The sequence below is a fragment of the Schistocerca americana genome, chromosome 2 (genome assembly GCF_021461395.2).
Source record: "Schistocerca americana isolate TAMUIC-IGC-003095 chromosome 2, iqSchAmer2.1, whole genome shotgun sequence".
NCBI lineage: Eukaryota > Metazoa > Arthropoda > Insecta > Orthoptera > Acrididae > Schistocerca > Schistocerca americana.
In genome coordinates, this window is record NC_060120.1 from 735,116,281 (window position 1) to 735,138,377 (window position 22,097).

At 45.8% G+C, this 22,097-nt stretch overlaps 1 protein-coding gene and 1 pseudogene across 2 annotated transcripts in view; both read right to left on the reverse strand.

The window, feature by feature from the left end:
- Positions 1-22,097, reverse strand: part of LOC124595931 (zinc finger protein 395) — a 518,499-nt gene that overhangs the window by 160,080 nt on the left and 336,322 nt on the right. The gene's annotated exons all lie outside the window — the stretch shown is intronic.
- On the reverse strand, positions 4,489-4,606 carry LOC124597104 (annotated as a pseudogene).

Here is a 22,097-nt window from a genome sequence, read left to right on the forward strand (position 1 = left end):
ACTCCGAAGACAAGTGCATACACCTCCAATACAACCGCCCTTATTAAAAGCAATTTTTGTTTTACGGACTGGTTTGTTTTTACATAGGGAGCGAACCTTCAGTGTGCAGTAGTGTTTGCTGTAATGCATGCATTGGATGCAACCGTGACGCATGCTTGTATAGCTGTCTTGAGAAGTACAGTACATTGCTCATGGAATGCAAGTGTCTGGGGTCCAACCCCCATTCCAGCATACAGCTTTACACTACGAGAAAGTGCCATGAAAGCCCAACAACTGTTTGAATTTAGCATGCCGCCATTACTATCTATGCTGTCAGTTGCCTGGTGACAAAATTATTGTACTGCAATACGTTGCGTTTCTGGTATTGTCACCCACGCAACGGAAAATGCGATAGCCTATTCGTTTACGCCAAACGCGTTCCGCTGATTAATATCAGTCTATTGTTATTTTGTGTAATACACGTATTTTCTAGTATGTTAACCCAGAAATAGTTCAAATGGCCTGCTAATTTGCGAAAAAGTTTGAATCTATAGTTACGATGTTTCTCATCATGTTTTTATTGCCACGGCAAATGCATGAATCACACATAAACTTCAGTAAAGATTCAACTTTCTTGAAAATAATGAGACCATGCGAAGTGGATTTTAACTTACACGTATCACAATTTTCAGCTGCGTAAGTGAGAACACCAGAAACGCTACGAATTATTATGACGCAGCTAAGGGCAAACAAGACAAATGGAAATGAGCGTATGCCGTTGTGGGCCGGGAGTCCCCCGAATAGGACTGCCGCCGAGGGCAAGTACTTTACTTTCGGGCGACTTGCGCGTCGGAGATGGGGTGAAATGATGACAACACAACACCCAGTCCCTGAGCGGAGAAAATCTCCTGCCCCAACCGGGAATCGAAGCCGGACCCCTTGGCGTGGCATTCCGCCGCGCTGACCACTCAGCTAACGCTATTCAGTGACGGCATTAACATTTCGCCGTCTCATCGACATTTCTCTGTAGAATTTACTTTGTCACTTCGGCCTGCCCTTCACTACAATCAAAGTTACGTATTATTTCCATTAACAGCAGCTCAGGAAGCTACATAACGCTAGTGTTAGACTAACAACACAACAGAAGAGTGAAGACGGCCTAGACGATTACATTTCTCTGTTAAGGGTTACTAGTTATGAGCCCGCGGCTGCCTGCTGACAGGACAGTAAACCGCAGCACTCGCTATCGACACGTGTCGGGACGCCGACTTCTGCCAGGGAAAGTCGCGGCGCGCTTTCTACGGCCGCGTTCGGCGGTCGGCTCGCTTCCCAAATCCAGGCGTTTATCCTGCAGCCCCACTCCTCGAAGCCAGTCGCGTATGGAAATTATAATATCACGGACACCGCGTAGCCAGTTCATGTTACCGGCAATCACGGATTGGAAAAAGAACCAAGTTTGGGTTTAATATCCCGTCGACGAACAGATCATTAGGGACATGGCGCAAGCTTCGACTGGGAGAGTAAATCGGACATGTCGTTTCACAGATAATTATCCTGGAATTTTTATTACTAGACTTAGCCACCGAAAACGTAAATCTGACTTGATAGAGGCTTGAACCGCAACCTCCAGAATGCGAGTTAGCGCCTTACCACAAACCCACATCTCTGGGTATGGAGGACGCTTCGAACTGAGATGAGACACTGCCTTGATAGCTGGTCCTTCCTTTGGTCTTGATTCGCAAGTTCGTCGCGGAACAAATGAGTATTAACTCATGTTCTGCAGACGAAAGATGTAAGCGCATTATAGCAAGGAAGATGTGTACCTTGTCTTTATCATGAACTTAACAAAAGTGAGTGTCTGGGGGAATATAGAAGTTTTTTTCCTATGGAATACCCCTAACCACACTCCCTTATATGTTTCGCAAAACATCGCTCGTTCTGCGATAGTGTTATGGAATCAATTATGCGTTCTCTTTTGTCCACCATTCATCTCACTTATGTCTCTAACCTTATTGTTCTAAACCTTCTTTCTGTTATCAGCTATCCAGTACAAACAAATTAAGCAATTTTCAAACTTTGTCAGTTATTCCCTTTTAGTGAGAGAGACCAGTTTCTTACTAACAGCTCGTTGCTGCTTAAATTATAAATCTTACGAGAGATGAGTCTGATTTGCAACCAACAGTGTTTTTTAACTCTTCGTTTGCAATTAACAGTTAATACGATATTCTGTTACCAGTAGAATGAAACATGTAAGCTTTTACAAGTAAGTGGAAATTGGTAACCTTAGCTGATTCTACGATCTCAAATTGTGTCGCATTTCTTGCCACATTTGTCTGGACTACTGCTAATAATGTAAGCTGTGATAAGCAGTATGCTTAACCCTACTTGTACATTAATAATATTTCCTATACATATTTTCCATGCGATGCTACAGTAAAAATCGATTCCAACAAACGTTGTAGGGACAAATATATCTGCAACGTAGCAAAAAATGCAGTAAAGATGGAGATCTTCCGGCTCTTTGTCCGTTTCTCGCTGCTTAAAGTCCAATTCAATGCAGCCCGTTGGCTGCTGCTGCTTGAACAGATACTTTATTTAGCTTCTCCCCGGAACCTGCAAATGCCGACTGAGCGCAGTCTTCCGTTGTACGCGCGATTTTTTGCTGTTCAGTGCCATAGCCACGGCACGGAATACACTGATTAATTTTTTGGTTTAGGTGGAGCGAGGGAGACTCAAGCCAGCCAATTTTCCACGTGTCACGGTTGCTGGTAAGCCCGAGAGGATGCTATTGAAACCAATCTTGTCTCCTGGTTTCATCAGATGTAAAAGACGAGTGATCTTTTCTTGGGGAGTCTTCCAGGTAGTTTACGAAATTTCAGTCTCATCATAGCGCTTTCTTGTATTCCCTGGTGCATGGCGGAGCAGATGGAGAGTAGTTCTGGAGAATGTTGAAGTACAGACTGGGAAGTTGGTTTCTGCCGTTTGATGTGAGAAGGACGGATATTGCTCAGTATGGATAAACGGTGGACATGACTTGGACAGAGCATGTAGGGGATTATTCTTCACCGTCGGGAAAGAAATGTAACTTCCTCGAGGGATGTTTTCAGTAGTGTGTGCTACTGAGTGGTTGTAGTGTTACTGATTCGTATGTCAGGGTCATCGGCGATCAGGAGGCCTAGGCCTGTCTGTGCGTCCTCTGTTTTGACTCTGCAGGCAGTAAGTGTGCCGAGTTTAGAGGTGGATAGTGTATGCAAACATCCGTTCTAAGGAATAACCATGACCCGATGACAAGTACGTGTCCCTGTTGAACGACTTCAACCATTTGAAAGCGAACGCATTGTGGGCCTGCGAGAAGCTGGATGGAAGTATCGACGGATTGCTGAAGATGTTGGGCACATATGAACCGGTTGTGTGTCACAGCTTTCAGCTGTGGTCTGTAGAACATTCTCAGACTCACGGATCAGTTCTTATGTCAGCGTAGTGCAGATGGCACGTCAAGATCATCCAGGCAACATGTGTCACCTGTTTGTGTCACCGAGGGCATTGGGAACCATATGGTTGCTGCAGGACTAAGATCTCGTGTGCCTCTGGCTAGGCTAACACTGACACGACGACACTGCCAAGCTTGGCTACTCTGGCGTCGTGAAATAGTCGACTGGAGGGTGCAACGGCGCTCTGCTATCTTCAGTAAGACAGTAGGCTCTGTCTGTTTGCGAGTTATGGACATACACGTGTACGGCGCTGACCTGGTGAGTGACGTATTCCGGAATACATTCGCCCACGACATGAAAGTCTCACCACAGGATTCATGGGAGGGGGGGGGGGGGGGGGGGGACGGGGCGCCATCAGGCACAAATGGTGCCCACATATGGTGTTTCTGCAGGATAAAGTAAGCAGCGGCCACTACACTGCACTACAGCCGTTTTTTTCGGTAGGAATTAGGCGTGTTGCTTCAGCAGGACACTGCATGATCACATACGGCTGCTGCGACTCGACGTGTTCTTCGCGCCGTGAAACTATCCCGACCAGGATGTCATCAGATATCTCACCGACTGAACATGGTGAAGTGGGAACTCGAGTCATTCTCCAGAGCTTGTAAGAACCATTGCCAAACTGCAACAATAGGTGTAAGATGGCTGGAACAAACTATCGTAGCATGCCATCCGGCTCCTTCACGATAGTGATGCAAGAATACACGCCCGAGTTGCCGCTACAGGTGGAGGGGGTTACACTGTGTACTGATACGACTCTCTGGGCACCTTTTACCGTGACATGTGTTTTTAATTTGGTTTGAATTTGTTATCATATACTGTGAAACGTAACAGCTTATTACGCATACGATTTCGAAGCTAATTTGGGTTTTAAGATAAACTGTTATGTAATTAGGTAGGACCCATTTAAGTAACTTCGCCTACTGAGTACTATAACGTAATTTTCAACAACTTCGTCTCAAAGTACTCTCTAACATTAAGTCTGACCATTGGTATCAACGTATGTTGTCAATTCGTTTGCCAACAACGCTCGGCAGACCGGATGGTCACCCATACAAGTGCTAGCCCAGTCCGAAAGCGCTTAACTTCGGTGATCTGACGGGAACCGGTGTTACCACTGCAGCAAGGCCGTTGGCTATTAGCTAACATAACAACGTCTAATTACCTCTTAATTACTATAATTTATATAACGAGAACAGATTAACATTGTAAACAAAGTGTTTATTTGGGCTGCTATATTGTATATTAAAATCTTGTTCGCACTAAACAATAAAGTACTCTTTTAGACACAGGGAACATTGTAGGAATACTTGAGATAATATAGTTTCAGTGTAACTAACGAAAATGGAATCAGCATTGTTTATTCGTATCGTTTCACTTATTTTTCCAGAAAAACAAGGCATGTGTAAATCGTCCTTGTATCACATTCCAGGCATTTCAGTTGTAAGCTCCAGATGATAACGTTTTTTTATAATGATCAACAACTTTTGCAATTCTAATTAGCAAATTTACTATGCGCAACAATGCATCAGTTGCTAGCAAGAGTATGTAAGACCCGCAAGAAAGCGTATGGGAGGCCCATTATGATGTAAGGTCTCGAACAGCACTCCGTGACGTCATAAATTGTACAACTAAGACAATAACTGACTTTTCACGTCTTTTGACAACCATGATGTTCTTTGGCTCGTTTTCACTAAGGAAACTTACGGGAAACGTTAACTGCAGCGAAGCAACGAAATGAAGATAAGTTCTGGTCAACGTTTATTATTATTTGGAACAAACCGAGTTACACTCAACAAATTTCAAGATCAGTTATTTCAACTACGATTGACAAAATTAATATTTTCGTAAAGATGTTTACTTCGAATTATTTCCTGTTGGCAACGTTTATGTCCAGCAAGGCGGTTACAGTAACTCCTACACTGATGAACATCTCACATCTCTGTCAATAAAATGACCTGTTCTTTGAATGTTTTGCGTTTTCTTTATCCGACAGTGTCATTTTACGGTGCAGTTGGATACCAACAGCAATTAGATTCCGTCACACTGCCCTCCTTCCAAATTCCTTAGGGTTATCTCTAATGGAGTGTAGCCATGTATGGAAATGAAACATGGACGATAAATGGTTTGGACAAGAAGAGAATAGAAGCTTTCGAAATGTGGTGCTACAGAAGAATGCTGAAGATTAGATGGGTACATCACATAACTAATGAGGAGGTGTTGAATAGGATTGGGGAGAAGAGAAGTTTGTGGCACAACTTGACTAGAAGAAGGGATCTGTTGGTAGAACATGTTCTGAGGCAGCAAGGGATCACCAATTTAGTACTGGAGGACAGTGTGGATGGTAAAAATCGTAGAGGGAGACCAAGAGATGAATACACTAAGCAGATTCAGAAGGATGTAGGCTGCAGTAAGTACTGGGAGATGAAGAAGCTTGCACAGGATAGGGTAGCATGACGAGCTGCATCAAACCAACCTCAGGACTGAAGACCACAACAACAACATCTCTAATGTGGTGAAGCATGCAACGTCTAGGGCAATGTTAGAGACACTGGGATTGCGTGTTAGGTACGGTGGTACACAGGAAGAAACTGCACGCTCGGCAAGACTGCGCGGCTGTGGCGGAGCGTGCGGCCTGCGGCCACGTGGACACGTGGAGCCGGCGAGGGGCGGGTGTCGCCCGCGGGCGGAGCCTGCCTGCCCTGGCCCTGCGCTGCGCTGCAGTATGTATTCAGGAGGCGGCGGGTCATTATTTTCTCATTGCTGCGGCATTCAGGTAGGCGCGCCGCGTGTAACGAGCAGGCCGGGCTCGCTACCGCGAGATACGCACGAGGAGCGGCCGCCAAAATATGGGGGAATAAAGTCTATCGTGGGGGAGCACCGGGAGGAAGCGAAGCGCGGAGGCAAGTGTGTAAGTAACAAGAGGAGAGCGCACTGCAGGAACACCGGGAAAGAAGAAGAAAGCAGGAAAATTATGCTACGTTAATGATCTACCGGAGGCGTGGGCGGGTGGGGCTAGAAAGACCTTATCTAATAGATAAACCTGAAGTGTTAGATACAAAGAACCAAAATCCTTGCTTCAGTGGCCGGCTGGAATGTCTAGTTTAGCAGTTGCCGCTGTTCCTCGTAGAAGGGCAGAACAGGTCCCAGCACGCCCGATAAAATGTTTTCAAATCTTACTGCTCTTAAGTACCTTATCCGCATCGCCGTCTTTGCAGTTGCAAATAAGACACTGCAGTAAGCACAGCGTTTTACACGGTGTAAATGAACTGGCTCCCTTCGCCAACTAAGACATGACACACTGTTTCGTCCGAAGTCGCTATCAGCACGCAGAGATACGCGTACCCAACGATAGGGCCTACGTAGCAAGGCGAACTTCTTAGCCGCGAGGGGGGGGGGGCGCGTTCAGTGGAAAGCATAAACACCACTGTCAGAGCATCGAGTTTTGTAGACAGCTTGGAAAAAGGAGTGTCTGCATACTTTCTGAACAGTTTACACTACAGGTGTTGCGCGGAGAGCAGAGGTTTGCCTGCTCGGTCACTCGTCCGGTAATTTACGCTTTAAGCCGTTGCTTCCAAGTAGCTAGGGGGCAGGGCCGAACCGCATGCCATATCAGCGACACTTCAAGGGCTGAGCTTAAGCAGTTTTTTTTCTATTTATTGGCTTTCACAGCGAGCCCATTTAGCCATCTTAAAAGTGTAATGTCAGTTATGACGATACGAACAATGCAACACCCAGTCCCCAAGCGGAGAAAATGTCCGACCCAACCGGGAATCAAACTCGGGCCCCTTCGCACAGTAATCCGCCATGCTCACAGCGCAGTTTCTGAGGCGCAGTTTTCAAATATACTATCAGCTTCGTTCTGAAATACTTTGCCATTTGCACCTCAAATCACACAACTGAGAAACACGATGCATACATAAACACCCTCAAATATTTTCGCAGGCAGGCATTACGAATATATATCTCACATCACTGTGTGTGTGTGTGTGTGTGTGTGTGTGTGTGTGTGTGTGGTGTTAGTCTTTTAATTTTTTTTCAGCTGTCTAGTGGCGTGATATGTAGAATTAATGTAATCGTCACACTGAGAACATGTGCTGAGAAAATATTTTAGTTAGACATCACCTTGTGGTGGCGCTACAACAGGGGCCGGAACGTGATGTATGCCGGGGCTGGTTTCAGTTGTGGCTGTTCTTTCGCGTCGCCACTTCGCAATTCCATTCTAGTGTTACTGCTTCTCTGCTGACAACACAATCCTCTTCGCCTCCTTTTATACTGGCATATCCACTTCTCGTGACATCTAGTGGTCATTTCGGCACTACACATGCGTGCCAACTGAACACAGTTGTCTAGACATTTTTGCTATCGTCGAATTAGTGCAACATTCGTTATCAAGCGTCGAAACTACTTGTTTGTGTATTTAGTAACGTCTACATAATTATAATGAGTGAGTTATATTTAATCATAAACTGTTTCTTAGACTTTAGTTGACTAACAAGGGGAGGCCGCCAATTGTGAAATTCAGATTCGATTCATACTGTGCATAATAAAAGCTCATGGTCAGAGGTGTAATGTGGCAAAGCACCAAGATGCACTTCTCAGCAGCTGTCGAGAAAATCGACAGTTAAAAGAAACCGTTGCGGTGAAATACGCTCTACGATTAACAATTTTCTGCAGCGTCGTGGCGCAGCGGTAGGCGCTCGGGTTCGTGATACGAAGGTCACCGGATCGAATTTCGCGCCATGCAACTTTTTTTTATTTTGTTTTTTGTAATTCAAATGTACACATACACACACACACACACACACACACACACACATATATATATATATATATATATATATATCTCCATCGTCCACCACCAATTGTCTTCTCCGATTTTTGCCGATATGATACGATACGCGTGGTATGCATCAAACCTGACGAACGATAGAACAATTTTTTCAGAATGTCAATCAGGTGTGTTTCCCAACAGATAATTTAAAAAACAATTGTTCTTGTAAAAACGCATCATTTATCAGATGTGCTCGATGTCGTGCTGTTTTCTGCTTTCCATGTTTCTATGACAACTATCACTCTGGTTCGTACGATACTCCAGCTACTTCTGGTCACTAAATGTTAATTATGTGCGAGTCTGTACCGAACTTTTCAATAAATTGTATCCACTTGAATACTATTTGTGATATTGTGTTTTATTTCAAGTTTTATTTTTCCACGACAAACGACTTTCAACAACTTATTATATGCATAATTGTTGCAACTGATTGCTGGGAATTATATATATATATATATATTTGAATTACAAAAAAAATAATAAAAAAAGTTGCATGGCACGAGATTCGATCCGGCGATCTTCGGATTACGAACCCGAGCGCTTACCGTTGCGCCACGACGCTGCAGAAAATTATTAATCGTAGAGAGTATTTCACCGCAAAGGTTTCTTTTAACTGTCGATTTTCTCGACAATGGCTGAGAAGTGCATCTTGGTGCTTTGTCACATTACACCTCTGGCAATGAGCTTTTATTATGCGCAGTATGAATCGAATCTGAACTTCACAATTGGCGGCCTCCCCTTGTAAGTAAAGATAATAAAATATGGTAGTTTAGCCGCGAACCACGAATAACTTTGCGTTGTTTGACAGCGTAATGTTTGTTTCTAGTTTTTGTGCCTAATAACTTATCAACTCTGAACCTTACACTCATCCTTTCCTTGAATGTGTACGTTATCACACAAACTCGTCCCAGGTAACTCTTTAACAAAAAAAAATCTACGTCATAATTTATTTGCAAATGTTCAAATACACTTTCCACAGATAACGTTATTTATGATTCTGGTGCAACATGTATTATGTCTATACTTTTGTCACTTTGCGCAACGCATGAACATCACATCATCTAAAAATCTAAAGTTCCGACCAGAGTGCCGGCCGGTGTGGTCGTGCGGTTCTAGGCAATCCAGTCCGGAACCGCGTGACTGCTACGGTCGAAGGTTCGAATCCTGCCTCGGGCATGGATGTGTGTGATGTCCTTGGGTTAGTTAGATTTAAGTCGTTCTAAGTTCTAGGGCACTGATGACCTCAGATGTTTAGTCCCATAGTGCTCAGAGCCATTTTTCCGATCAGTGTGGTCATCAGCGAAATGATGCCTCTTTGGAAATCTGCAGGGACAAAATACGAGTAAATGTTGTTAGTTAAACAATATTAGTCTACATGCATTTTGCAGTGACTAGTCGAGAGCCAGAGTAGTCATTAGATTTGGCTGTGCTGTACGCCATGGTAAATTTACTTCACACACACAGAAAGGTTGTTCGGACGATTTCGCACCAGTCCTACACCTTCCTCCTAGTTGTACATTCCAGGTTATCGGAGTATAGTCAGAAATGCTGCTAAATAGCATAAAGCTATCGCATACCAGAAATGCAGGATAGATTCCTCTAAACTTTTTGTCCCGTTGGTTCAAAATGGCTCTGAGCACTATGGGACTTAACATCTATGGTCATCAGTCCCCTAGAACTTAGAACTACTTAAACCTAACTAAACTAGGGACATCAAACAACACCCAGTCATCACGAGGCAGAGAAAATCCCTGATCCCGCCGGGAATCGAACCCGGGAACCCGGGCGTGGGAAGCGAGAACGCTACCGCACATGTTCCGTTGGAAAATGAAAAAAAATGTCTCAAGCAGATGACGTTTATTTTAAGTTATCGGTGGGGGGGGGGGGGGGGTACATTAACCAGCATGATTTCCTATCTTGTAACTTTGTTCGTTGCGAAGATACGAACAACAGTAGCGCCTACATGCTTTTTAAATAGCACGGTGCATATTTCTTATTCGGTAAACCACTCTCTCTCTCCTCAAGACCCGCTCAAAAATGTGTCACAGTGTACCACTCACGTAAAGACGAACTTCTTTTTTTTATTATTTCAATTTATTGGCTTTCGGTTCGTGCCCACACCGTCATCTCTATAGTAGAAAGACGACACGGCAGAGTGAGGCGACTTCTTGTCAGAAACGCCGATACGAATGTAAGGCCAACAGAACACTCAGTCCCCGAGCGGGGATAATCTCCTACCGCCCGAGAATCGAACCCGGGTCGCTTCGGTTAGCAGTTTGCCGCACTGGCTCCGCAGCTACCGATGCGGACGAAGTAGTTATTAAAAACTGAGTTTGGCTCTCGTGTACTAGCACACAGTGCAGGTACGTAAACTCGCCTGCATGCTGCAGTTGACAGAACACAAATGGATGTGTAAGGAAAATGCACAGCGTCGTTACAGTTTTGCTAACTTACATTATCCATAGATGAACAGCGTTTCTGCCTTCTCTTCGTTGCTGTATAATATAGAAACTTTCAACGACAGTTGACCGAGTGGCGGATGTGTATTTTCCCACTGTTACCATCTCTACTGTCTCTGGTGCTGTCCGAGTTTAAGGGGAATACCAATGGCTGAGTCGTGAACTAGAATTTGCATTCAGCAGGGAGGCGTGCTAGGGTGTCCCGTGAAGGAGGGCAAAGCCACTGTGCCTGTGTGGCGTAGCGGTTAGCGCATCTCCTTAGTGAGCAGGAGACCTGGTTTCGAATACCGTCGCTTTAGCCTGTATGTCTACAACGCGGCACACGAGAGTCAGTGAGTCCTGTATTACGTTTTTAATAACATCATGTTCACTTGGATCGTACAATATGATATGTTTTTGCGCAGGTCTTGAGGAGACGAACTGTATTGCCGAATGAATAAGAGAGGGAGCTATTTCAATAAAGAGGCACTGCTGTTCACACCTCGGAAACGAACAAATAATGCTTTGTCCCCATTTAGCTAAAAAAAAACCATTTCTACTTTTTTTCCCCTCCTGGTCAGAAAGCTATTTCCGGTGATTAATATATTAAGATAAATGCGGTACGCAGAGTGCAGCGGGATATGTCACAGCTTTCAGTTTTTAAAGTAAAGGCGCGTGCTGAGGCTGTAAAGAGCAGGAAGCTGTGCCGCGGTGGAAGGCCGCGACTGGCCAGCCACGGCGCTGCGGGCGGCCGCTCCTCGGCTGGCCTTGGCTGCCGCCGGCAGTCCCCATCCATCGCAAACGTCGCTACTTCTCCGGCCTGGGATCCTACGTGCCACACACTGCAGCCTTCTTACTTACCACAGAAGAAACGTGCGAAGCATTTCCCAACGGTGTACCAATCGCTTCATACTAAACTCAAATTCCTTGAAATTTTCCTTATTTGCTTCATTTCAAAAGCATTTCGTCCAACATGGAAACGGCTTTTAATGTCGTGTGTGATCCGCTCAATCGTTACACACCCACGAAGTGCATCAACTTGGAATCGCACGATTCAGGAGGCTGACGTCATGGGAAACTTGATCCAGGCTGCTAAGGATAGAGCACTGCGGAGCATGTTTGAAAAAAATCGCATGAAGTCCGCGGCAGGAATGAATAGTGAGTTCCACAGTGGTACCAGCAGTTTACCTTGTGCACTCAATGAAAGTGCCCTAGCAGAGTTTACGACGTCATAAAGGTGAATGTCCACTAATAAGTGTCCGTATACGTTTCATCAGATGTAGGTTAGGGATAGACACTGTGATTAAGCTGCCCCTATCTATGGGTATTATGCAACCCACAACGCTTTCAAAAACTACGCGCGAAACTTTCACGTTCTCTCGTTCACTGCGCATATACCATTAATCCTACAGAAAAAATGAACAGGATCTTTTTGTAGGAAATGTAATGTAGTCAAATTTTGTACTAGCATACGTTTTCGTTGGAGGCCAGGTTTGAGAGTCATTGGCCGCGCGGGGCAGCCGTGCGGTCTCGGGCGCCTTGTCACGGTTTGCGCGGCTCCCCCCGTCTTATTAGACACTGAACTCGCATTCGGGAGGGCGACGGTTCAATCCCGCGTCCGGCCATCCTGATTTAGGTTTTTCGTGATTTCCCTAAATCGCTCCAGGGAAATTCCGGGATGGTTCCTTTGAAAGGGCACGGCCGACTTCCATCCCCGTCCTTCCCTAATCCAATGAGACCGATGATCTCGCTGTCTGGTCTCCTTCCCAAAACCCAACCCAACCCCCGTCTGAGGTTCGAGTCCTCCCTCGGGCATGAGTGTGTGTGTGTGTGTGTGTGTGTGTGTGTGTGTGTGTGTGTGTGTTTGTGTGTGTGTGTGCGTGCGTGAGGTCCTTAGCGTAAGTCGGTTTAAGTTAGATAAAGTGGTGTGTAAGCCTAGGTACCGATGGCCTCGGCAGTTTGGTCCCAGAGGAACTTACCACAAATTTCCAAAATTTAGAGTCATTGAAGAAAAAACGCGTTTGAAGGTCACTTTTGTACATTTTTCTTCAATAATTCGAAACTAGAGCCTCTAGAGAAAACGCATCCCACTATAAAATTTAACAACATTAACTGCATTAAATTTCCTACAAAAGCGTCCTGTTCATTTTTTCAGTAGGACTAACAGTTTTTGTACAGTAAGCGAGAGAATGTGATAATCTTGCGCGTAGTATTTGATGGCATTTTGGGTTGCGTAGAACCCGTAGGTATATTACGAAGAACAGCTGACAGATCATATGTCAGATGGTATTACCACAATATAATTTAAGTCTTAATAAAACGGTATCTCACTTCTAAGGTATATCTAGTTCACTGTAGAAATATTTTTTCCAGTCTTGTTTTCTCATACGACTTTTAAAGTGTTCAGACAAATAGTGCCTTAGACGACAATGAAATGGTTCAATGGCTCTGAGCACTATGCGACTTAACTTCTGAGATCATCAGTTGCCTAGAACTTACAACTAATTAAACCTAACTAACCTAAGAACATCACACACATCCATGCCCGAGGCAGGATTCGAACCTGCGACCGTAGCGGTCACGCGGTTCCAGACTGAAGCGCCGGGAACCGCACGGCCACACAGGCCGGCTTAGACGACAATATCCTATAATAATACGACACACAGGCATATAAGAAAAGTATACGTTGTTCAGAAATGGTTTTATGCCAAGTGAAATGCGAAGTTGAAACATACGAGAAAAATAAAAATTTCTCCTATTAAATTCTGGATGTGAGTCGCATTGTTATGCTCTTCGCCAGTAAATGATGCAGTAGTTGATTTTAGTTTCTGTTCCTGTAATTGTGAGCGATCATCAGGTGCAGCTGCAGTCGGCAGGCTGCGCTTGCGCCAAGGATCCTGCGTGGTGCCAAACGAAATGCCTTGGCCACCAGCTGGAAAGGCAACGAAAAACATAGCAAGGTGGCTCAGCTGCTCAGGCGTATGAAATACACCTACCAGGCAGCGGTGTATCACCGTCCAACTACAACACTCATTACATGTATGGCGGTTAAGTCGATTTGCTTACAAGCAGCTTGTGGCAAAGATTTTGATCAGCGTTTCCACCTTGTTCCGTGCTTGGCAGCTAGACGCAGGCTGCGTACAAGGGCAACAAAGTTAGATATTAACACCCGTCCACGACGAGTGCGTTAGAGGCTGAACACAAACAAGAATTAGGAAAGTGTGGACAGGAAAACGTTCGCGAGGTTTCTGAAGGAACCACCTGACGCTGCGGAAAATCCAAAACAGGATGGCGGAGTGGGGGTATGATTTCTGATCCTCTAGAATCCGTGGGCAGTGTCTTTACCATTACGTCGACTTGTTCCAATGAAGAACAGACCCCGATGACACACAAACTTGGCAACAACTCGTCTTCTCAGTGATAAATCACCCTCTAGTAAAATTCCAACTGATTACGCAGACTTCAGCAGTGTGCATGATGAGGGGAGGGGATGATACCTCAACGCCCTCCCCCCCCCCCCCCCCGCGCACATGCGCACGCGCACACACACACACACACACACACACACACACACACGGAGAACGTGCTCGGCGCCGAGCAGTAATTAGCTGATTTGGTGCTCTATCGTGGCAACCGCGAGCCACGTTGAGGGCAAGATGGAAATGTACTGCGCAGCGAGGCTTACTGTTTACAGCGGAGACTATGGGCCGCGTTGCTGAATGAGACAAACAAGGGCAGGGGCAGTTCGGGTTGCGCAACACTGGACGGGGAAAGCGAGGGAGGTGCCGCTGCTCCAATGCAGCTGACTGCTCCCCTAAACATGTGGCCACTGGCCAGAGAACGTGTCTCCAGGCACGTCTTCGGTCTGAATCTCACTGACTGGAGAAGAATTGTCTTCAGCGATGTGTTTCAAATTAAGCACCGATGACCAGTGAAGGCGGGTCTGGAGAAGCTCGGACGGCGGAGGGATACCAGCCTGACCGTCGCCCACAATGCGGCCCGACAACCAGGAATGAAGAAATGAAGGTCTGGGGCGCCATTTGTTTTCAAAAACGATTGAAATGGCTCTGAGTACTACGGGACTTAACATGTGAGGCCATCAGTCCCCTAGAACTTAAAACTACTTAAATCTAGCCAACCTAAGAACAGCACACACGCCCATGCCCGAGGCAGGATTCGAACCCGCGACCGTGGCGGTCGCTCGGCTCCAGACTGAAGCGCCTAGAACCTTTCGGCCACACTGGCCGGCTCATTCGTTTTCGTCGGTTGTCATTCGCGGCACGCTTACAGCACAACGGTACGTCGACAATATTCCACGCCGCGTTTTTTTCCCCCCATTTATGGCAAGCCGTCCTGGGGCTACAGTTCAGCAAGACAATGTCTGCCCGCACACGGCGAGAGTTTCTCCTTGGCCAGTAAAGTGGTCGGATCTCTCCGTAGTTCAGAACGTACGGAGCACTATGGGCAGGGCCATCCAACCACCTCGATATTTTGACGCTATAACGCACCAACTGGACAGAATTTGCCATTATCTGCCTTAGGAGGAGATCCAGCTACTCTGCCAATCGGTGCCAAGCCGAATAACTGCTTGTATAAAAGCCAGAGGTGGATCAAGGCGTTACTGACTTGCTCAATCTGTGAAGCCTTTTCTTTTGAATAAATCATCCTAATTTTCTGAAATTTAGTTGTATGTACATGTACATCACATCTACTGATTTTCGTCTCATTCGGATAATTCCTTCAAGGTGCGTCTTTCTCATTATAGAGCGGAGGGGGGGGGGGGGGGGAGGTGTAGACAAACAGCGAGGACGGTCCGACCGGATTAGGGAAGGACGGGGAAGGAAGTCAGGCGTACCCTTTTAAAGGAACCATCCCGGCATTTGCCTGAGGCGATTTAGGGAAGTCACTGAAAACCAACATCAGATGAAATTATGAATGAAATACTATCACGCTACTCACTGCTCCACGTGAACGCTGCAACGAGCCACTTTCTTAATGAGTTCTGGAATTGTGGGGACACTTGAGACTACTGTCGCGATGGATGTGCAGTGTGAGTGTTAGGGAAGTGTCGGAAAAAAACCCGAAGGAGGAAGCCGTGCATTTAAATAGATTGTACGAGGAAAGGCCGGCGTTATGGAATGTACAGTTATCGGACTACAGAAACCGAGATAAGACGGAAAGTTTGTTCGGCGTTAACACTTCGACAGATTAAATTCACCGGAATATCCACAATTCAAGGAACGGGGCAAAGTAGTTTTGTAACATAGATGAATTAATACAGAGAAACGTGTGAAGTTATGTTTGAAAGTAATCGTTTTGTAGATCGGAAAATTGCCATTTCACTTCAAGTAAAATTGCTTTGTCCTTAATTCTATATGACGTGAGATTTATTGATTATATTATTATAATCGAAGAACAGACCTACAGAAATTTATCAGTGTTCCGTAAGTCAATGCAAGTAAAAACACTGAAATAAATACAAGACCGAAATTCTTTCATTTATCAGACATCCGCCCTATTTGCCTTTTGAACGTCTATGAATATCAAGATGAAACTCGTGAAACTTTATTTCATCGTAATTTTTACTTTAACAAGTACTAAAGTATTTAAACATAGGCCGGCCGCGGTGGCCGATCGGTTCTAGCCGCTTCAGTCCGGAACCGCGCGACTGCTACTGTCGCAGGTTCGAATCCTGCCTCGGGCATGGATGTGTGTGATGTCCTTAGATTAGTTAGGTTTAAGTAGTTCTAAGCTCTAGGGGACTGATGACCTCAGATGTTAAGTCCCATAGTGCTTAGAGCCATTTTAACCAATTGAATTAAACGTAGATGATGCTACAAATATGTCACCAGCAGTCTGTCTTTAAGACTAATGGGTTTACGTATAACAGCATTTAGATTGGCAACTTTGGGTCGGATAATGTAAAATATTTCTTCGATCTCCATCACTGTCATTCTCGTAAAATTTCGATGGTGTTGTGGATTTTCCATCACAAGCTTCAGAATGAGATTTTTGCATGTTCCAAAATCATCTTATCCAACAGTAGCACGGTCGTGTACGTATTTTTTCTTTGCCGCTAAAACTTTTTAAAGTGCAGCTGCGGGCCGACGCTGTTCCATCACAACCTCTTCCTTCACGCACACAAGTACGAGAGAAAATTTTCGCGGAGAGTAATCTCTCAGCTCTCACACACATTCCCACCGTGCTGTGCGTAAATGCTTCCAACATCTGCTCTCGTGAGACTCAGACAACAGAAAGTACTCGTACTGAATTATCAGACAGTAACTATCAGCGAAACTTCGCGTCTAAAACGCTACGCCACGCTCGCTATCGTTACGGGTACAGGGAGTACGCATATAACTTCAATATCGATTTCCTCGAAAACAAGGGCCAGTTGCGTGAAAAGCCGCTATCCACTTACTCAGGAGAGCTACCTCTACAGCACACACGAGACTCATGTAACTCCGAGGTTAACAGACGTGATGGTCGCCTTTGTAGGCGAGACGAGACGAAGTGGCTTGTGGGAGGAGCGCGTGCGGTAGAACTCCGCAGTTGGCTGGCTGGCGCCCACCTGCCGCTATTTCGGGCCACCGTCGCCGCGCGACCAACGCCGGCTGCCGTGTGCTGGTCAGGCGCGGCGCAGCCACTGCCGTCGCTAGGGCAGCTCTCACACAGCAGCCTCGCCTGTTGCGCGAAACCGCAGCGGAAGCAGCGCCGATAAAAACCTGTCGCCAGTTGCGCCTTTGGGTACCGCTTCGTGCACTCGCGCGTGTGTGAATGCTCCGCAACTACAGCAAGTGTGTGTGTGTGTGTGTGTGTGTGTGTGTGTGTGTGTGTGTGTGTGGTACTGAAACAGAGGATGACAGACTAAAGGCCGAAATACTAAATGTCTTTTTCCAAAGCTGTTTCACAGAGGAAGACTGCACTGTAGTTCCTTCTCTAGATTGTCGCACAGATGTCAAAATGGTAGATATCGAAATAGACGACAGAGGGATAGAGAAACAATTAAAATCGCTCAAAAGAGGAAAGGCCGCTGGACCTGATGGGATACCAGTTCGATTTTACACAGAGTACGCGAAGGAACTCGTTCCCCTTCTTGCAGCGGTGTACCGTAGGTCTCTAGAAAAGCGTAGCGTTCCAAAGGATTGGAAAGGGCACAGGTCATCCCCGTTTTCAAGAAGGAACGTCGAACAGATGTGCAGAACTATAGACCTATATCTCTAACGTCGATCAGTTGCAGAATTTTGGAACACGTATTATGTTCGAGTATAATGACGTTTCTGGAGACTAGAAATCTACTCTGTAGGAATCAGCATGGGTTTCGAAAAAGACGGTCGTGTGAAACCCAGCTCGCGCTATTCGTCCACGAGACTCAGAGGACCAGACACGGGTTCACAGGTAGATGCCGTGTTTCTTGACTTCCGTAAGGCGTTCAATACAGTTCCCCACTGTCGTTTAATGAACAAAGTAAGAGCATATGGACTATCAGACCAATTGTGTGCTTGGATTGAAGAGTTCCTAGATAACAGAGCGCAGCATGTCATTCTCAATGGAGAGAAGTCTTCCGAAGTAAGAGTGATTTCAGGTGTGCCGCCGGGGAGTGTCGTAGGACCGTTGCTATTCACAATATACATAAATGACCTTGTGGATGACATCGGAAGTTCACTGAGGCTTTTTGCGGATGATGCTCTGATATATCGAGAGGTTCTAACAATGGAAAATTGTACTGAAATGCAGGAGGATCTGCAGCGAATTGACGCATGGTGCAGGGAATGGCAATTGAATCTCAATGTAGTGTAATGTGCTGCGAATACATAGAAAGAAAGATCCCTTGTCATTTAGCTACAATATAGCAGGTCAGCAGCTGGAAGCAGTTAATTCCACAAATTATCTGGGAGTAGCATTAGGAGTGATTTAAAATGGAATGATCATATAAAGTTGATCGTCGGTATAGCAGATGCCAGACTGAGATTCATTGGAAGAATCTTAAGGAAATGCAATCCGAAAACAAAGGAAGTAGGTTACAGTACGCTTGTTCGCCCACTGCTTGAATACTGCTCAGCACTGTGGGATCCGTACCAGATAGGGTTGATAGAGGAGATAGAGAAGATGCAACGGCGAGCAGCGCGCTTCGTTACAGGATCATTTAGTAATCGCGAAAGCGTTACGGAGATGATAGATAAACTCCAGTCGAAGACTCTGCACGACAGACGCTCAGTAGCTCGGTACGGGCTTTTGTTGAAGTTTCGAGAACATACCTCCACCGAGGAGTCCAGCAGTATATTGCTCCCTCCTACGTATATCTCGCGAAGAGACCATGAGGATAAAATCAGAGAGATTAGAGCCCACACAGAGGCATACCGACAATCCTTCTTTCCACGAACAATACGAGACTGGAATAGAAGGGAGAACCGATAGAGGTACTCAAGGTACCCTCCGCCACACACCGTCAGGTGGCTTGCGGAGTATGGAGGTGGATGTAGATGTAGATGTGTGAAGGGGGAGGCCGAGGGAGAGGGGGGTGGGGGGGGGGGTGTACGCTAGCAATCAAGTTCACTCGCGTCGGGCTATATACACTGAGGTGACAAGTCATAGCATACCTCCTAATGTCGTGTCTGGCCTCCTTTTGCCCGGCGTATTGCAGCAACTGTACATAATTGCTAAAGTGTTGCTAGTGCAGGATTTTGTGCACGAAGTGCCATCTCGATTATGTCCCACAAATGTCCGGTGGGATTCAGGTTCAAATGGCTCTAAGCACTATTGGATTTAACATCTGAGGGCCTCAGTCCCTAGAGTTAGATCTACTTAAACCTAACTAACCTAAGGACATCACGTACATCCATGCCCGAGACAGGATTCGAACCTGCGACTGTAGCAGCAGCGCGGTTCCGGATTGAAGCGCCTAGAACCGCTTGGCTACAACGGCCGGCTGGGATTCATGTCAGTAGAGCTGTGTGGCCAACGCACTCAATCGAACTGTTCAGAATGTTGTTCAAACCAAAAGCGAACAGTTGTCGCCTAGTGACATGGCTCGTTGTTATCCACAAAAACTCCAATTCCATCGCCGGCCGTGGTGGTCTCGCGGTTCTAGGCACGCAGTCCGCAACCGTGCGACTGCTACGGTCGCAGGTTCGAATCCTGCCTCGGGCATGGATGTGTGTGATGTCCTTAGGTTAGTTAGGTTTAAGTAGTTCTAAGTTCTAGGGGACTGATGACCTCAGATGTTAAGTCCCATAGTACTCAGAGCCATTTGAACCATTTGAACCAATTCCATCATTGTTTGGAAACATGAAGTCATGAGTGGCTGAAAATGGTCTCCAAGAGGTTCAGCTGGATCAGAGGACCCAGTCGATTCCACGTAAACACACGCCATTATGGAGTCACAATTAGCTTGCACAGTGCCTTGTTGACAGCTTGGGTCCATGGCTTCGTGGGCTTTGCGCCACTCTCGAAACCTACAATCTGCTCTTACCAATTAAAATCTGGACTCGTCTGACCAGACCACGGTTTTTCAGTCGCCTAGGATCCAACTGATATGTACACTGGCCCACGAGAGGCGCTGCAGGCGACGTCGTGCTGTTAGCAAGGACGCTCGCGTCGGTCGTCTGCTGCCATAGTAGATTAACGCCAAATTTCACCACACTGTCCAAATGAATATGTTTGTCGTTCGCCCCACACATATTTTTGCGGCTATTTCACGCAATGTTGCTTTTCTGCCAGCACTGACAACCATGCAAACACCGCTGCTCTCGGTCGTTACGTGAAGGCAGTCGGCCACTGCGTTGTCCGTGGTGAGTAGTAGTGGCTGAAATTTGGTAATCTCAGCACACCGCTGACACTGTGGACCGTGGAATACTGAATTCCCTAACGATTTCCGAAATGGAATGTGCCATGTGTCTAGCTCTAGCTACCATTTCGCGTTCAAAGTCTGTTAATTCCCGTCGTGCAGCCATAGTCACATTGGAAACCTTTCCTCATGAATCACAAGAGTACAAATAACAGCCTTGCCAATGCATTGCCTTTTTATACCTTATGTACTCAATACTACCGCCATGTGTGTATCTGCATATCGCTATCCCATAACTCCTCTCACCGCTTTGTACTATGTGTACGCTGTTATTACAAATCATCATCTTTTCCTGGCCTTTTTCCCGTGTCTTCATGGTGTCGATATGTTAATTATTCAATTTGGTGATTTTAGTCGTAGAAGGTGGCTGTATTCTCTTCCTAACGCTACCCCCTCCCCACCTCCAGGACGAAATTTGTGTACCCCAACTGTTGTGACGAGTGTCATACAATGTCTAAGTGTGCGACTGTATTCTGTTTGCGGATCGTGTAACTGAGGCGTGCGTGGTTACCAACCTGGTATTCATCTAGTCGGATGTGGAAAACAGCCTAAAAACCACCTACAGGCTGGTCATTAATCCACTGAGAGGATTCACTTCCGAGTCCGTTGGCTCCGCGAATTCTGCAAGCGGCAGGGCAACGCGCGTGGCTACCCGGACGGGTCATTGTAGTTATAAACGATGAGGCTAAATATTTGCTATGAATACTTATTAGACGGACAGAAGAGTCTTTGTCCGCAGCAGTTGTTCTCTCAGATCAGAGCAACTTCCGATAGCAGTACAAAGAATTGAGCATTTGGATGAATTACCACTATGGTTTCCTAACAATTATCGTCTCTTTAAAAGCCTCTATGAAATTAATGTGAAAATGACAGATGCAAAAGAAGAGGGGAATTGATCTTTATCATCTAAAACGTTTCAGTGAACTAAAGGGGCTAGTTTCTTCTTCGAAGTGGAAAACAATATTTCACTGCAGACGCTAAAGTTATTCGCGATTATTATGCTACTCATTGTCTCATTTTGAACTTGGAATATTTTGTCTCCAATGCTGCTACAATTCGTGATGCCGGCCGTTGTGGCCGAGCGTTGCTAGGCACTTCAGTCCGGAACCACGCGGCTGCTACGGTCGCAGGTTCGAATGCTGCCTCGGGCATGGATATGAGTGATGTCCTTAGGTTAGTTTGGTTTAAGTAGTTCTAAGTTCTAGGGGACTGATGACCATAGATGTTAAGTCCCATAGTGCCCAGAGCCATTTTTTGAACAATTCGTGATATTACCGTCCTTAACAAAAATGAAGACTTTGTTTCCGTTGTTATTCACAGGAAACAAAACCGCCGAGAGAAAACGCGTAGAACAACTTATCATTGTTATCTACACATCACCCAAGTAGTACGCAGACAACGATAATGATAAACGGCATAATAAGTTGACATAGCCCTCAGCTTCCAACAATCACAAATAAACACACACACTTATAGCCTAGTGCATGAACAATTAGCGCGATGGTATT